Here is a 17,555-nt window from a genome sequence, read left to right on the forward strand (position 1 = left end):
TCCTGGGGAAGTGATCTGGCTCTCAGTGACAGAAAGAAAATAAATGAGCTGAGTGGATGATACAAGAAAAAGTCAAAAATTCACCTCAACAGAGGATTAATCTGAAGATTCTTATTTTTTTCTCCTTATGCAAGTTTATAGTGATGATATGGTAACTGAAGTATTTATCATATTTTAATGGCATTCTCTTTTTTTAAGCCTTCACTATTCCCCTTTATTTCATGATGACTTCACACAGAATTTCCATACAGTGTTCCTCATTATAATATGATATTTTGGTTACTGGCACTTCTTGAGTCAACAGAAAAAAATTAAATTAGGAATGTTGAAGTTGAACAAATTGAAGTGGAAAATTTAAATATTGTTGTCTTGTGCCAAGCAATGTGAAATGATTCTTTTTAAATAGAATGGTAGACATAGTCAGTTCAGTTCAGTTGCTCAGTTGTGTCCGACTCGTCGCAACCACATGAATCGCAGCACGCCAGGCCTCCCTGCCCATCACCAACTCCTGGAGTTCACTCAAAATCACATCCATCGAGTCGGTGATGCCATCCAGCCATCTCATCCTCTGTCATCCCCTCCTACTCCTGCCCCCAATCTCTCCCAGCATCAGAGTCTTTTCCAATGAGTCAACACTTCACATGAGGTGGCCAAAATACTGGAGTTTCAGCTTTAGTATCATTCCTTCCAGAGAACACCCAGGACTGATCTCCTTTAGAATGGACTGGCTGGATCTCCTTGCAGTCCAAGGGACTCTCAAGAGTCTTCTCCAACACCACAGTTCAAAAGCATCAATTCTTCAGCACTCAGCTTTCTTCACAGTCCAAATCTCACATCCATACACGACCACTGGAAAAACCATAACCTTGACTAGACAGACCTTTGTTGGCAAAGTACTGTCTCTGCTTTTGAATATGCTATCTAGGTTGGTCATAACTTTCCTTCCAAGAAGTAAGCATCTTTTAATTTCATGGCTGCAATCACCATCTGCAGTGATTTTGGAGCCCCCCAAAATAAAGTCTGACACTGTTTCCCCTGTTGCCCCATCTATTTCCCATGAAGTGATGGGACCAGATGTAACTAAGGAACTATAAATAATGAGAAAGAAGGTAATCATTTGATGTCAGTTAAAAGAAGTGAATGTATTTCTCCCAGGTACAGTTATACAAAATGAAGCTTGAAACAGAGCATGATTCCTACAGCTAAAATTTGTATTTCTATACCCTCCTCAGCCACAGACACCAATCATGTTTTCCACATTAAGTTAAACTTAACATAATTTTCATTAAATTCGAATAATCAAAACTCATGTTGCAATTATTTGAGTTGGGAGCTGATGCAGATACCAGGGCTTCCTAGATGGCACTAATGATAAAGAAACTGCGTGCCAGTGCAGGCCATGTAAGAGATGCTGGTTTGACCCCTAGATGGGGAAGATCCCCTGGAGAAGGAAATGGCAACCCACTCAAGTATTTTTGCCTAGAAAATCCCATGGACAGAGGAGCCTGGTGGGCTACAGTCCACAGGGTCGCAGAGTTGGACACAACTAAAGTGACAGCACTCACACATGATACAGATATCATTGATACTGGAGTCATTTTCTGAAAACTGATATAGAGTTTTCATGTTATGACTGCAGCAAATACTGTTAATAAGCTTGATGTGTCTGAATAAAAAGTGTCTCTGTCTGAAAACCTTAGCATTATAAGTGTCTTATAGGTACCATGGAGTTTGATGTTCATTTTCCTGGCATGGTACTACTGCAATAACTGTAAGTTTCTAGAGCATGGTAATCCTACTTGAAGCTGTCCCAACTTATCATCCATAGTCATCTACTTAAAAATAATAATTTAGGGTCTCTTCCCTGCTTTCAAGATAATGAATTAAGTGAGAAACAGGATTTCATGATTTAGATTCTCCAGCATAATCTTATGAGCCTTCTTTCACTCTGTGCATACTCAACTCTTTGATTTTCCTAGTATATTCTGCAATATTTAACCTTCTCACTCTGCATTATCAGTGTTTATTTCATTATTTTTCTCTAGCACAGTTCTCAGTACTTAAATGCCTCCTTTGTTAATATATAATCATCTACCAAACAGAGTAGATCCTGAGCTAGAGATAAACTGTGATGTCAGTGTAAACTTCTCAACCCTTTCTTCATATCCTGCATAAATACAGCTTGTCACTATTACTGTTACACATACAGGCACCTAAACTGATCAAATCCAGGTTTGCACCTGCTTGGTTCTCACTATCTTTTGAAGTTCTGAAGGTAGGAAACGCAGTCTATGCTTCCAGAAGCTAGTTGATATATCAACATTCCACTGCTTGTTACCACAATCTACTTATTACTAGATTTCTCTCCACACATCTAGAAACTGACTCCCAGAATTAAAATAGAGAGAATAGAGGTAAGGGGAAAATAGTGAAATAAGGAATTCAAATAATTTATAATTATGGAAAACTGTCAAGGCATGGGAAAATTTCCAAAAGCATGAAATTAATTTTTATTTTTGTCAGAAATGCCCTCACTTAATTTTGCTCTTTTTCTTATCAAGGTTAAACTGTCTTTAAACTCTCAGCTCAGCTGTCTCTTCTTCTAGGAAGACTTTTTTGATTCCTTTAAATTAGGTTGGGTTATCACTTCACACTCATATGACTTTATATTCAGCATCTATCTACTTCTATTGTAATTGCTTCCTTGTCTGATTTCCTCACTGTAAAGTCTGTAAGGGCAGGGCTATTCTCTTATTTGTCTCTGCTTTCCTCTGCCCAGCACTGAGTCTGGTTTATGGTGTGCACTCAATAAAGCCATGTGACTGAGTTAGTATTTGAAGGAGTAATGAGTACAGACAATCTGATTGGTTGAACAGAATTTTCAGACATTTCCTAGGATAAATAAAATATTAATCAGGCTTGAGTCATCACTGACACACCTACCACTCTGGGCAGAGAAAGATGGTACTAAAGAGTAATGATGCACACATCTAAAAATGTAGGTGTCTAGGAAAAACATTTCCTTTTCAGCATGTTCCTATAAGTCATTTTATATGTATCTCTAATCAAGTTGCCTAATAAAAAGCAGATGCTTTTTGAGCTTCTGCTGTTATTTTTGCACCAGCTGCTTTAATATCTTATCTTGAGATGGCCCTCCTATTGTAATCCTAGGTAAGTTAATGATCGATTGCTTCCAGTCATGATGCTCAAATATATAATTGCATATATTGAAAAAGAAATAAAACACTGAATTCTACACTGTATTTCAAATCCCCCTGATTGTCTCATTCTAGGTGTTATACTGTTTAAAGACTCATAACAGTCTTTCTTCTTTTCTTCTGCTGAAATCGAAAGGTCGGATTTGATTTGCACTTGTCAATGTATCAATTTCTTCTGGTATTATTTCAATAGATGTGCTCTTTTAAATTTATTATTTTCTGTATGTTTAAAGTATCTGCTGCTGCTAAGTCGCTTCAGTTGTGTCCAACTCTGTGCGACCCCTTGGGCTGCAGCCTACCAGGCTTCTCCGTCCATTGGATTCTCCAGGCAAGAACACTGGAGTGGGTTGCCATTTCCTTCTCCAATGCATGAAAGTGGAAAGTGAAAGTGAAGTTGCTCAGTCTTGTCCAACTCTTAGCGACCCCATGGACTGCAGCCTACCAGGCTCCCCCATCCATGGGATTTTCCAGGCAACAGTACTGGAGTGTGGTGCCATTGCCTTCTCCCTAAAGTGTCTGACTTGCTGTTAATATAGCACTCTTTCTCAAGCCACTTTGCTGTGTCAGAGTATAACTCAGAAATATTGAATGTGTTTCACAGGATAAACAGAAAAGAAACTACTCTTTTCATAAAACTTCATCTTATGATGTAGATGTCCTGATTTTATTTTATTTTTCTGTAGTTTGCCCCTAGACTCACCTGTAGAACTTGCAAATAAAAACCCAATTAGATGGAAAATTAAAAGAATGCAAATAAGCATGTGGACTCCTGTAATAAAATACCAATAACTTATAAACCACAGAACTTTATTTCTCATCACTTTGGAGGCTGTAAATCCAAGGTCAAGGTTTAGACTGACTTGGTGTCTGGTGAAGACTTGCTTTTTAATTTGTAGATGACAGCTTTTCATTGTAACTTTACATGACTTCCCTGGTGGCTCAGATGGTAAAGAATCTGTCTGCAATGCAGGATACCTGGGTTCGATCCCTAGGCTTGGGAAAATCCCCTGAAGAAGGGAAGGCAACCCACTCCATTATTCTTGCCTGAAGAATTTCATGGACAGAGGAGCCTAGCGGCTACAGTCCATGGGGTCACAAAGAGTCAGATAGGACTGAGACTAACACTTTCACATGGCAAGAAGCAACAACAACAACGAAAGCTCTCTGAGGTCTCTTTTGTAATGACACTAATCTTAATATGAGGGTTCCACTCTCATGACCTAATAAATTTCACAAGTTCTCACCTCCAAATAGAATGCCATTAGGGTTAAACATATGAATTTTGAGGGGACAAAGCATTCAATCTACAGTACAGACCAATCATGGTTGTGTGTTGATCCATAATAATATTTGATAATTTTGCAAGATAATTCACATTTGGTTGTTATCATATCTTCAGTAAATTATATACTGAAAATAACCACAAATTGATTAGACAGGAGGTGATTTTTGTTAATTTATTTAATTTTGCTTTTGTCTCACTCTGCTTTATTTGCAAATTCTATATAAAACAATATACCCATTAAAAACTCATATAATAGCAATGTAAGAGTCTTTTTCTGTAAAGTACTTATAAATTTGTCACACATATTGACCATTAATGCTACCTTGTCCAGTATTTCATATGTGATCTATGGCTTTTGCGGGGCTTCCCTGATGGCTCAGTGGTAAAGAATCTGCCTGCAATGTAAAAGACAGAAGAGACATGGGTTTAATCCTGGGTCAGTATAATACCCAACTCCAGTATTCTTACCTGGAGAAACCCATGGACAGAAAAGCCTGGCAGGCTACATTCCATAAGATCACAAATACTCAGATATAACTGAAGCGACTGAACCTGAATGCATGCATATGTTTTTTTTATTTACAATTACAGTTATTTTTTAATCAACTAATTTTAACTCATAACAATTTTCACATGCCATCAAAATATTTCACTGATGTAACATTATTTTGCATTTAGATTCTTCATAAAAAGATTTGTGGTTATAAATAAATCTACATATCTATCTTTTTTTGTAGTTATGCTTTAGAATATATTTACAGGTGTGAAATTAGTGCATCACAGGTTAAGAACCCATTAAAGAGGTTTTTTGTTTGTTTGGTGTTGTTTTTGGCTGCCCTATGTCTTTGTTGCAGTGAGCAAACAAGCTTTCTCTAGTGGAGCATGGGCTCTAGAGTGCACCAGTTCAGTAGTTTGGGTGCATGGGCTTAGTTGCCTTGCAGCTTGCGGGATTTTAGTTTCCTGACCTGGCATTGAACCTATGTTCTCTTCATTGGAAGACAGATTCTTAACCACTGGAGCACCAGGGAAGTTCCCATAAAAGAATTTTAATACATATTGGTAAATGGATTTCAAGAACTAATATGATGGGCTCTAGTAAGACTGTTCATTTACCTCCATGAATCAGTCCTTGCCTGACCTGGACATAGCTTCTAAGGATCATGATGATTTTGATAAGAAATCATCATGGGCCACTCTTTACCCTTATTCATTTGAACCGTGTAGGATATCAGAAAGCTACTGACAATTTCCTTGGCTGGATAGAGGTTTGCAAGTGCCATGTCATTCTTGGGAGGATGGCAGGGTATACTTGATATTGGTCAGGATGCAAACAGGTCAGAGATCTCATCATAGAATTATTAATGATGTAACTTGTACAAATTACTTAATTTCTCAGAAGTTCATAGTCCCCATTTATAAAATGTTCATTCATTGTTCATTCATCCATCTATTTATTCACTCATTCAATAATGTATTCAAAAATATGTTGAGTTGCTTCTCTGCTCCAGTTATGAGTCTAGGTTCCGGGGAAAAAGTATTAAACAAATGCTCCCATACCTTGCCCTCATAGAGCTCATATTGCATTAGAAGAGATAGACAAAATGATATATTAAAAAGTAATGCCATGAAGAAAAATTTGAAATAATGAAGAAAAAAAGCTCTGATGAGGGAAGGTAGTTCTGAAGTTGTAAGAATTATGTGAACAAATTGAGAAAATGAAGTTAAAGGCATAGCTAGGGTATTTTCCTTTTCCTGTCCTGAGATTTACATTTTTTTCCAATTTCAGATGTATGAACTGGATTTAGAAAAGGCAGAGGAACCATAGATCAAATTACCAACATTCCCTGGATCTTAGAGAAACCAAATAAATTCCAGGAAAAAAAAAACAAAAACATTTGCTTCATTGACTACACTAAAGCCTTTGACTCTGTGGATCACAACAAACTGTGGAAAATTCTTAGAGAAATGGGAATACCAGACCACCTTACCTGTATTCTGAGAAACCTGTATGCAGGTCAAGAAGCAACAGTTAGAACAGGATATGGAACAACAGACTGGTTCAAAATTGGGAAAGGAATACGTCAAAGCTGTATATTATCACCCTGCTTATTTACCTTCTATGCAGAGTACATCATGCAATATGCTGAGCTGGATGAATCCCAAGCTGGAGTCGAGATTGTTGAGACAAATGTCAACAACCTCAGATATGCAGGTGATATCACCCTAATGGCAGAAAGCAAAGAGGAACTAAAGAGCATCTTGATAAGGGTGGAAGAGGAGAGTGAAAATGCTGGCTTAAAACTCAGCATGCAGAAAACTAAGATCATGGTTTCCCGTCCCATCAGTTCAGTTCAGTCGATTAGTTGTATCTGACTCTTTGTGACCCCATGGACTGCAGCATGTCAGGCTTCCCTGTCCATCACCAATTTCTGGAGCTTGCTCAAACTCATGTCCATTGAGTTGGTGATGGGGAAAAAGTGAAAACAGTGACAGATTTTATTTTCTTGAGCTCCAAAATCCCTGAAGATGGTGACTACAGCCACAAAATTAAAAGACACTTGCTCCTTGGAAGAAAAGCTTCCAAACTTAGTGTAATAAAAAGAAGACACATCACTTTCTCAACAAAGGTCCATAAAAGTCAAAGCTATGATTTTTCCAATAGTCATGTACAGATGTGAGTTGGACCTTAAAGAAGGCTGAGCCTCGAAGAATTTTTGCTTTTGAATTGTGGTGTTGGAGAAAATTCTTAAGAGCCCTTGAACAGCAAGAAGATCAAATCAATCAATCCTAGAGTATATCAGCTCTGAATATTCATTGGAAGGACAGATGCTGAAAATGAAGCTCCAACCCTTTGGCCACCTGATGCAAACAGCTGACTTATTGTAAAAGTTTGTTATTTTGGGAAAGATTGAGGGCAGGAGAAGGAGGTGTAAAAGGATGAGATGGTTGCATGACATCACTGCCTCAATGGACATGAGTCTGAGCAAATTCTTGGAGATAGTGAAGGACAGGGAAGCCTGGTGTGCTGCAGTCCATGGGGCTGCAGAGTCAGATATGACTTTGTAACTGAAAAACCACGATTTTCTGTTGCCATTTGAAGATGCTTTTGGAGAAAAATGATATTCAGTTATACTAACTAGTTTTCACTCAAGACATTTATTTTCCTTTCTCTACTGGTTCTCTAGATTTCTGAAAAATAGGCTAGATGAGTTAAATGGATAGTCACTAAAACTTGTCTGTCTGAATTTCAGTTGGTTCACTCTTGAGGATGCAATCTAGAAGAGCGACCTCTCTTTTTGTGATCTCATTTCTGACATCTATATAGTGGTGTCATTAACCTCCACTTTTTTATGATTGCTGTGGAGATGAAATAAAATATTAAATGGTGTGTGTGTGTGTGTGCTCAGTTGTGTCCGACTCTGTGGCCCCATTGACTGTAGCCTGCCAGGCTCCTCTGTCCATGGGATTATTCAGACAAGAATACTGAAGTGGGTTACCATTTCCTCCTCCAGGGGATCCTCCTAACCCAGGAATTGAACCAGCATCTCCTGTGTCTCCTGAATTGCCAGTAGTTCTTTACCAGTGAGCCATTGAGGAAGATAAAGGTTTGGTAGCTATTGCTATTGTTGCTGTGAATTAACTGACCCAAGCCTTTATTTCTCATTGTAACACCTCCTGTGTTCCTTTTTAGTCATGTAGAGACTGGGCTTTTAAGCCTGTACACTGTTCTAAGACACCACCTTGTTTCACTTTTGAACAGGCTGGTTCACAGGGATAACCATGACCAATGAAGCCCAGATGTCTTCTTCTTGATGCCAGAGCTACCTGAGACCCTCATATTCCTGGGAGCATCCATCCTTCCTACTTGTATCTTCCCTTGGCATTTCTATCTAACAACTTTCAAACTTTTAAATCTAATTCCTAATTAAAACTCTGGAGTTTGCTCAAGCTGACAGCTTCACCTCTGCATATGCTTTCTGTCTGGATGCTTAAAGAGTTTCTTTCTTGCTGCCTTTTGATCCTAATTATGGCCAGCTGTAAACTAATTAACCTCTCTAGGTGTCTCCCAGGAGGTTAGAGTTCTTGGCAGCCAGGGCAACAACAGCACCGCAGCTGGGAATAAATGATAACAAAGCATATCGATTCCCCAAGTCTGCTACCCATGTGGTAATTCCATTGCAGCCTCCTTGTTAGCAGAGATAACAAAAGCAATCAAGAGCAATGCTTTTGTGACTGTGAAGGGCTTAAATGTTCTTATTCTTTTAATTTTGTTCCACTGTTTTGTTATCTAACCAGAGTAAACTGCAAATTAATTAAATAATTAATTATAAATGAATGAAAGAATGGTTACATGTGAATGAATAAAGAATGAAAAGCCATGTTGTGAAATCAATTAATCTACTCAAAAGTGCTTATTTTTGTTGTTATTGTTCCTTTTTACCCTATTGCAAAGGCTTTGCTCATTCCTGGGTGCTGGAAAGTAGATTTAAAAGTAAAGGATGGGATGCAATTCTTGAGGAATATAAAAACCAATTGATGGAATAAGAGAATCATTCTACTTACAAACTTCTAAACTTCTGTTATAATACTTTGTGTTTTAAGATTTTTTGCTGTTTTTCAAATTTAATGCCTTTATTTCTCTGTGTACACACACACACACAAATATTATATACTTGGGTTTTTTTTTTTTTTATAATTTGGATTTATCCCCTATCAGCTGCTTCGAGAAGAAGGTCATGCCTTCTATAAGATTGTGTATCTAGTGACTTCTATTAGGACAGTTCCATAATAGGCATATGGATTGCAGGGACTTTTTTTTTTTTTCCTAAATTTCCTCTCCACTAAATATAAATATGACCTGGAACTTTAGGGTCGTCCAAGTGAAGAGTGAGTGCATGCTTAGTCGTTAAGTTATGTCTGACTCTGCAACCCTATGGACAGTATCCCATTAGGCTCCTCTGTCCTCTGTCCATGGAATTTTCCAGGCAAGAATACTGGACTGGGCTGCCATTCCTTTCTCCAGGGGTCTTCCTAACCCAGAGACTGAACTCACATCTCCTGCATCTCTTTCATTGATAGGTGGATTCTTTACCACTGAGCCACCTGGGAAGCCCAAATGCCATGTGGCATTCCTATTGGGGAACTGAATCTGGTCTCCCACGTGACAGGTGGGGACAGTCACTACTATACTAGCAAGGAGTGAATATTCAGGGACAAATGCAAAGAATAACAGACTGAATTTTTTATTTGGAGATATATGGGGAAAATAATATTTTTGCCTTCAGTTTCCATATTTGAAATAAGGACACATCCCTTCTTGACTCTTCTCCCTCTTGGAAAAATGTGGGAACTAAAGGGATAATTTGAGTTCTTAATTTCCTGGAAGAGGACTGGCTATCCACTCCAGTATTCTTGTCTGGAGAATCCTATGGACAGCGGAGCCTAGTGGGCTACAGTCCACTGAGTCACAAAGATTCAGACCCGGCTGAGCAACTAAGCACACACAGCTCAGAATACTCCAGTTCCCTTAGGAGTCACTGAATCTTCCTGCCTGCACATGAGGCAAGACTGGCTAATTAAAGTGAATAGCCCAAAATCACTAGGCTATGTGGAAGATGAATTGTCTAAAATCTAATCTTTGTAATATTCAGAAACTAGAACCTCCTACATTATAAAATTCTAACAAATAGTGAAAATTTATTTTCTTATATTGTTTGGACATACTGGTTCAATATAATTTGGCCAGTGTGGTGTTTCAGAAAAGTTTCACAATTATAAGGTCATAGTACTTTGTAAGGATTTTAATCATTTGAATTGTTTTTGTAAGTCTAGCATTTCAGAATTTATTAATATTTCCTAGATGTGCTTTTCTACAAAATAGATGCTACTCAATGACTTAACTTGATGCTTTTGAACTGTGGTGTTGGAGAAGACACTTGAGATTCCCTTGGACTGCAAGGCAATCTGATCAGTGCTTCTTAAAGGGAATCAGTCCTGAATATTCATTGGAAGGACTGATGCTGAAACTGTCCAATACTTTGACCACTTGATGTGAAGAACTGACTCATTGAAAAAGACCCTGATGCTGGGAAAGATTGAAAGCATGAGGAGAAGGGAACGACAGAGGATAAGATTGTTGGATGGCATCACCAACTCAATGAACATAAGTTTGAGCAAGCTCCAGGAGTTGGTGATGGACAGGGAAGCCTGGTGTGCTGCAGTCCATGGTGTCACAAAAAGTTGGACACGACTGAGCGACTGAACTGAACTGAACTAAATGACTTAACTATGGTTTGTCCATGACTATTTGTCTTAAGTGATGATTTTATTATATTTTTTCAAATATAGAAATAAGACTATAAATATATGGATATTAAAGTATATAATGATTTATCATATATCTTTTAATATAATGCAAATTGGCAGTTAACAATTTATTGTTACTCTTAAGTGTTCATTCATCACTATTTAGTAAGCTGAGATCAGGGTTCATTTTCATTTTCAGGCTGATTCTAACACATATCTTTCAAACTAAGCAGCCCCTAAAAATTTAGGGTTCCCCAACCCACAGATCTATAGGATATTATTATATAAATTACAAAGTCAGAGATACCAAATTAGTTTAAGATATGCTGGATTAGACAAATGAAAACAAATCTGTTTTCTGCCAGATTGCTGGATCTTTAACCTGATTATTGTATTCTGAAACCTCAAAAAGGGTTCCAGGGTTAGGACTTCCAAACTTATTTGACAGTCCTCTCTTTTGTATTGGCATACTTAATAACATTTATAGTTTTACCCCCCAACCCCCCCAAAATGCTGTGAACTGTTCTTTTTTTTTTTTTTTTTTTTTTAAGTAGGTCCAAAATGGAGTTTGTTTGTGTTTGCTTAATCACTAAGTTCTGTCTGACTCTTTGTGACCCTATGGATCATAGCCTCCCAGTCTCCTTTGTCCATGGGATTCTCCAGGCAAGGATACTGGAGGGGGTTACCATTTCCTTCTCCACACCAAACCAAGACAATGCCTAATCTAATTGTAGTTTCAGCCTCTCTTAAGAAAGTCATATTTACAATCAGTCTGGAGTTTCCTGGCCAGCACTAGTGAGCTGATCCATCTTGTAGACCCCTGCCATCACCCGTAGGAAGGTGGCCTTGTCTGAAATAACCCTTTCTTTTATTCGTGACTTCCTTGTCCCACCTCCTTTCTGCCTTTAAAAACCTTTCTTTTTCTGCAATTATTTATAGCTCCTTCCTATGCACTAGATTGTATTCTGCCTGATTCATGAATTGTTGGGCAAAACCAATTTGATCTTCAAATTTACCAAGTTGATTTTTTTTTTTTAACACAAAGAGAGACTATCTCAAATAGTCTCTGTGGTCTTTGGTTTATGTGAGTCTTTAATATTCTAATCAGGTTTCCAAGCTGATTGTGTATAGCTTCCATCTGTTCTGCCTAATGATGGTGACATCCTTGTGCTCTGCATACTACACCACATGGTGGACCCTAATGACAGTCCCTGGATGAAAGACTAAGTTTAACCATTGTCCTTCCCTGTGACTTCAATAATGTACATAACTTCCCAGAGTGCCCTGAGTTTTGTCCCTCCCCTTCCATGGAAGAAGAATAAAAATACAGAGGAGTGGCATGTGCCAACAGCATCACTGATACCCTGTGTGTTTTATTCACTCACATTTATCAGAGTCCCTCTACACTTAACTCTTGGCCAAAGCTGTCCCAGCCTGATTTCAGTATGCTACCTGCATTTACTGACAGAGTATAGCATTGAGGATTTTGATGTCTGATAAGATATCAGATATCTGATAAGACTCTGGTTCAGTTCAGTTGCAGGGTCCTGTCCGAATCATTGAGACCCTTGTACTGCAGCATGCCGGGCTTGACTATCCATCAGCAACTTTCAGAGCTTGTTCAAACTCATGTTCATTGAGTTAGTGATGCCATCTGACCATCTCATCCTTTGTCGTCCCTTTCTCCTGCCTTCAATCTTTCCCAGCATCAGGGTCTTTCCCAAAGAGTCAGTTCTTTGCATCAGGTAGCCAAAGTATTGGAATTTCAGCTTCAGCATCAGTCCTTTCAGTGAATATTCAGGACTGATTTCCTTTATGATTAGCTGGTTGGATCTCCTTGCAGTCCAAGGGACTCTCATCTTCTCCAACACCACAGTTGAAAAGCGTCAATTCTTGGCACTCAGCTTTCTTTATAGTCCAACTCACATCCATAGATGATTACTGGAAAAAACATAGCTTTGACTAGATGTGCCTTTGCTGGCAAAGTAATGCCTCTGCTTTTTAATATGCTGTCTTGTTGGTCATAGTTTTTCTTCCAAGGAGGAAGCGTCTTCTAATTTCATGGCTGCAGTCACCATCTGCAGTGATTTTGGAGCCCCCCAAAATAAAGTGTCTCACTGTTTTCATTGTTTCTCCATCTATTTGCCATGAACTGATGGGACCAGATGTCATGATTTTAGTTTTCCGAATGTTGAGTTTTAAGCTTTTTTCACTCTCTTCTTTCATTTCATCAAGAGGCTCTTTGGTTCATCTTTGATTTCTGCCATAAGGGTGGTATCATCTGGATATCTGAGGTTATTGCTATTTCTTCTGGCAATCTTGATTCCAGCTTATGTTCATCCAGCCCGGCATTTCACATTATATACTTTGCATAGAAGTTAAACAAGCAGGGTGTCAATATACAACCTTGATGCATTCCTTTCTTGATTTTGAACCAGTCTGTTGTTCCATGTCCAGTTCTAACTGTTGCTTCTTGACCTGCATATAGAGTTCTCAGGAGGCAGATAAGATGGTCTGGTATTCCCATCTCTTGAAGAATTTCCCACAGTTTGTTTTGATCAACACAGTAAAAGGCTTTGTTGTAGTCAGTAAAGCAGAAGTAGATGTTTTTTGTGGAACTCTCTTGCTTTTTTAATGATCCAACAGATGTTGGAAATTTGATCTCTGCTTCCTTTGCCGTCTCTAAACCCAGCTTGAACATCTGGACATTCACGGTTTATGTACTGTTGAAGCCTGACTTGGAGACTTTTGAGCATTACTTTGCTAACATGTGAGGTGAGTGCAATTGTGAGGTAGTCTGAACATTCTTTGGCACGGCCTTCCTTTGGGACTCTGGTAGAGGCTACTTTTTACGTAAGTAGGCTTGATGTGAAAGTGAAAGTGAAGTTGCTCAGTCCTGTCTGACTCTTTGCAACCCCATGGATTGGGTCCATGGAATTCTTCAGACCAGAATACTGGAGTGGGTAGCCTTTCCCTTCTCCAGGGAATTTTCCCAACCCAGGAATCCAACTGTGCCTCCTCCATTGCAGATGGATTCTTTACCAACTGAGCTATCAAGGAGGCTTGATATTAGTAAAAATCCAGGCTATGCTAGAAATGTTCATGATAGCAACATGAAAACAAGAGTCCATGACTTAGATAAGTCATGGACTTTTTTTTTTTTTCTCTATGAAATACTATTTTGAATATTCTTTTCTTATTAAAATCATGTGCATTATTCTATTTATTGGTTTTTAATATATCTTATGACTGCAGCCATGAAATTAAAAGACGCTTACTCATTGGAAGGAAAGTTATGACCAACCTAGACAACATATTAAGAAGTAGAGACATTACTTTGCCAACAAAGGTCTGTCTAGTCAAGGCTATGGTTTTTCCAGTAGTCATGTATGGATGTCAGAGTTGGACTATAAAGAAAGCTGAGCGCCAAAGAATTGATCCTTTTGAACTGTGGTGGGTTAGAGAAGACTCTTGAGAGTCCCTTGGACTTCTAGGAGATAAAACCAGCTAATCCTAAAAGAGATCAGTCCTGAATATTCATTGGAAGGACTGATGCTGAAGCTGAAACTCCAGTACTTTGCCACCTGATGCAAAGAGCTGACTCATTTGAGAAGCCCCTGATGCTGGGAAAGATTGAAGCAGAAGGAGAAGGGGACAACAGAGGATGAGATGGCTGGATGACATCACCAATTCAAGGGACATGAGTTTGGGTAAACTCCAGGAGCTGGTTTTGGACAGGAAAGCCTGGCATGCTGCAGCCCATGGGGCCACAAAGAGACGAACATGACTGAGAGACTGAACTGAAGTGAACTGATGACACTGACAAAAATGTAGTTTGTGGGAAACATATTATTATAAATAAAATTTTAGCTATTTAAGAATAAGTATTGAATAATAATCTTAACTTCAGTCATTAAATATTGTCAAAAACATAATTTTGTTACTTCTAAGCACATTACTAATGTCAAGTGTTTAAAGAAATTCAGTAAGTCAGAGCCTCACAAGTATTGATTCAATATATATGATGCCTTTAATTAGCATGTATTTGAGAGTAAATTATTTTTTATATTTGTTGTTGCTTTCCTACCTTGAATAAATAGCCACTCTCTTTCTCAACTTGAAAGGAAGTTATAATAGTAATACAGAAGGAAAGAAATTATAAAACCAAAAACTTAAAAATTGTACAAAACTACTGAATTTCCATTTTCAAAAGGATTTACTGATAGCAATCTTTCTACATTAAATTTCTAAGAATACTTAATATTTCAAATATAAGACTCATATGGGGCTCAATATGAACATAAAATCAGACTTCAATTTATTGTGCCAATTAAATTGAAAGAGTCAAAAAGGGAATGAGTAACAGTTTTCAGTGACCCATATATCAAAGCCAAAACCAAAGTCATATCTCTGTTAAGAAAGACATTCTAGCTGATTTTACCATGCTTCACATATATAGGCAGGAATCAATAAACCACAAGACCTTGTTCAGTTGATGTGATGCTATAATGCTGTCCCACCAGCCTACATTAAGTCAAGTTTAATTTCACACTTATTGTGTGACAGTTTTCTACAATGCCCAGTTGATGATACAAAGAGAATAAGGTTGAGACCTTGAACTACTGGAAACTGCAGAGATAATATGATGCAAATATCTGGGAGAAAATGCAAATTGTATACCTAACAAGAGATTAATATCTACAGTATATATGGAATTCCTAAAACTGCTCCTCTGTCCATGGAATTCTCCAGGCAAGAATACTGGAGTAGGTAGCCACCCCCAGGGGATTTTCCTGATCCAGGGATCAAACCCAGGTCTCTTGCATTACACACAGTTTCTTTATATTCAGAGTCACCAGGGAAATCCTTACATTCTCCAACCCCCCCCCCCCATAGGCAGTGAATGAAAAGAACATGTCAGACATATAAATAATTTCAAAGACTTTGGGATTTATCGAAAGGATTTAAGTAGAATAGTTAACATGTCTGCTTTCTGAACTTCAGAACCTAATCTGGTAGAATTGCATTGCCTTGAATTAAGAGAAGGGAATAGAGGGGCTGGGTTTACAGATGTTTGGGAGGAATGGTTATATTCTGTATAAATCTGGGGGATAGAATCCAGAGGATTAGATACCAGATTGGATGTGGGAAGCAGAAAACATTAAAAAAAAAAGAATATCAGAGTTATGGCTTAGTTAACAAATAGGATAATGATACTATTTACAGGTGAACAAGATGGTGAATGACTAAAAAGGGTTCAGTGTGTTACATAATAAATTGTGAATGGCTCTGTGATCCAACTAAATTCACCAGTACTGAACTATGGCCCCCAAGGGAAGCACAAGGTTAAGTTCCTGCCAGCCGTCAGGTACAATTTCATGAACTAATCAATATGTAATCTTTTAAAAAATGTGTTCCTGCTTGACAGTACGCCTTTTTGTTTTTCAGTTCAATTGCTTAGTCATCTCTAACAATTTGCTAACCCATGAACCACAGTAGGCCAGTCATACTGACGGATCTCCTAGCAGTTGAAAGGACTCTCAGAGAGTCTTCTCCAATACCACAGTTCAAAAGCATCAATCCTTTGGCATTCAGCTTTCTTTACAGTCCAACTCTCACATCCATAAATGACTACTGGAAAAACCATAGACTTAAATAGACAGACCGTTGTTGACAAAGTAATGTCTCTGGTTTTTAATATGCTGTCTAGGTTGGTCATAACTTTCCTCCAAGGAGTTCGGTTCATTTCAGTCACTCAGTCGTGTCCAACATTTTGCCACCCCATGAATTGCAGCACACCAGGCATCCCTGTCCATCACCAACTCCAAGAGTTCACTCAGACTCATGTCCATCGAGTCCGTGATGCCATCCAGCCATCTCATCTTCTGTCATCCTCTTCTCCTCCTGCCCCCAATTCCTCCCAGCATCAGAGTCTTTTCCAGTGAGTCAACTCTTCGCATGAGGTGGCCAAAGCACTGGAGCTTCAGCTGTAGCATCATTCCCTCCAAAGAACACCCAGGGCTAAACTCCTTCAGAATGGACTGGTTGGATCTCCTTGCAGTCCAAGGGACTCTCAAGAGTCTTCTCCAACACCACAGTTCAAAAGCATCAATTCTTTGGTGCTCAGCTTTCTTCATAGTCCAACTCTCACATCCATACATGACCACTGGAGAAACCATAGCCTTGACTAAATGGACCTTTGTTGGCAAAGTAATGTCTCTGCTTTTGAATATGCTATCTAGGTTGGTCATAGCTTTCCTTCCAAGGAGTAAGCGTCTTATAATTTCATGGCTGCAGTAACCATCTGCAGTGATTTTGGAGCCCCCCCAAAATAAAGTCTACCACTGTTTCCACTGTTTCCCCATCTATTTCCCTTGAAGTGATGGGACCGGATGCCATGATCTTCGTTTTCTGAATGTTGAGCTTTAAGCCAATATTTTCACTCTCCTCTTTCACTTTCATCAAGAGGCTTTTTAGTTCCTCTTCACTTTCTGCCATAAGGATTGTGTCATCTGCATATCTGAGGTTATTGATATTTCTCCCAGCAATCTTGATTCCAGCTTGTGCTTCTTCTAGCCCAGCATTTCTCATGAAATACTCTGCATAAAATTTAAATAAGCAGGGTGACAATATACAGCCTTGACATACTCCTTATCCTATGTGCAACCAGTCTGTTGTTCCATGTCCAGTTCTAACTGTTGCTTCCTGACCTGCATACAGGTTTCTCAAGAGGCCAGTCAGGTGGT

This window comes from Bos indicus, chromosome 2 (genome assembly GCF_029378745.1).
Source record: "Bos indicus isolate NIAB-ARS_2022 breed Sahiwal x Tharparkar chromosome 2, NIAB-ARS_B.indTharparkar_mat_pri_1.0, whole genome shotgun sequence".
Lineage (NCBI taxonomy): Eukaryota > Metazoa > Chordata > Mammalia > Artiodactyla > Bovidae > Bos > Bos indicus.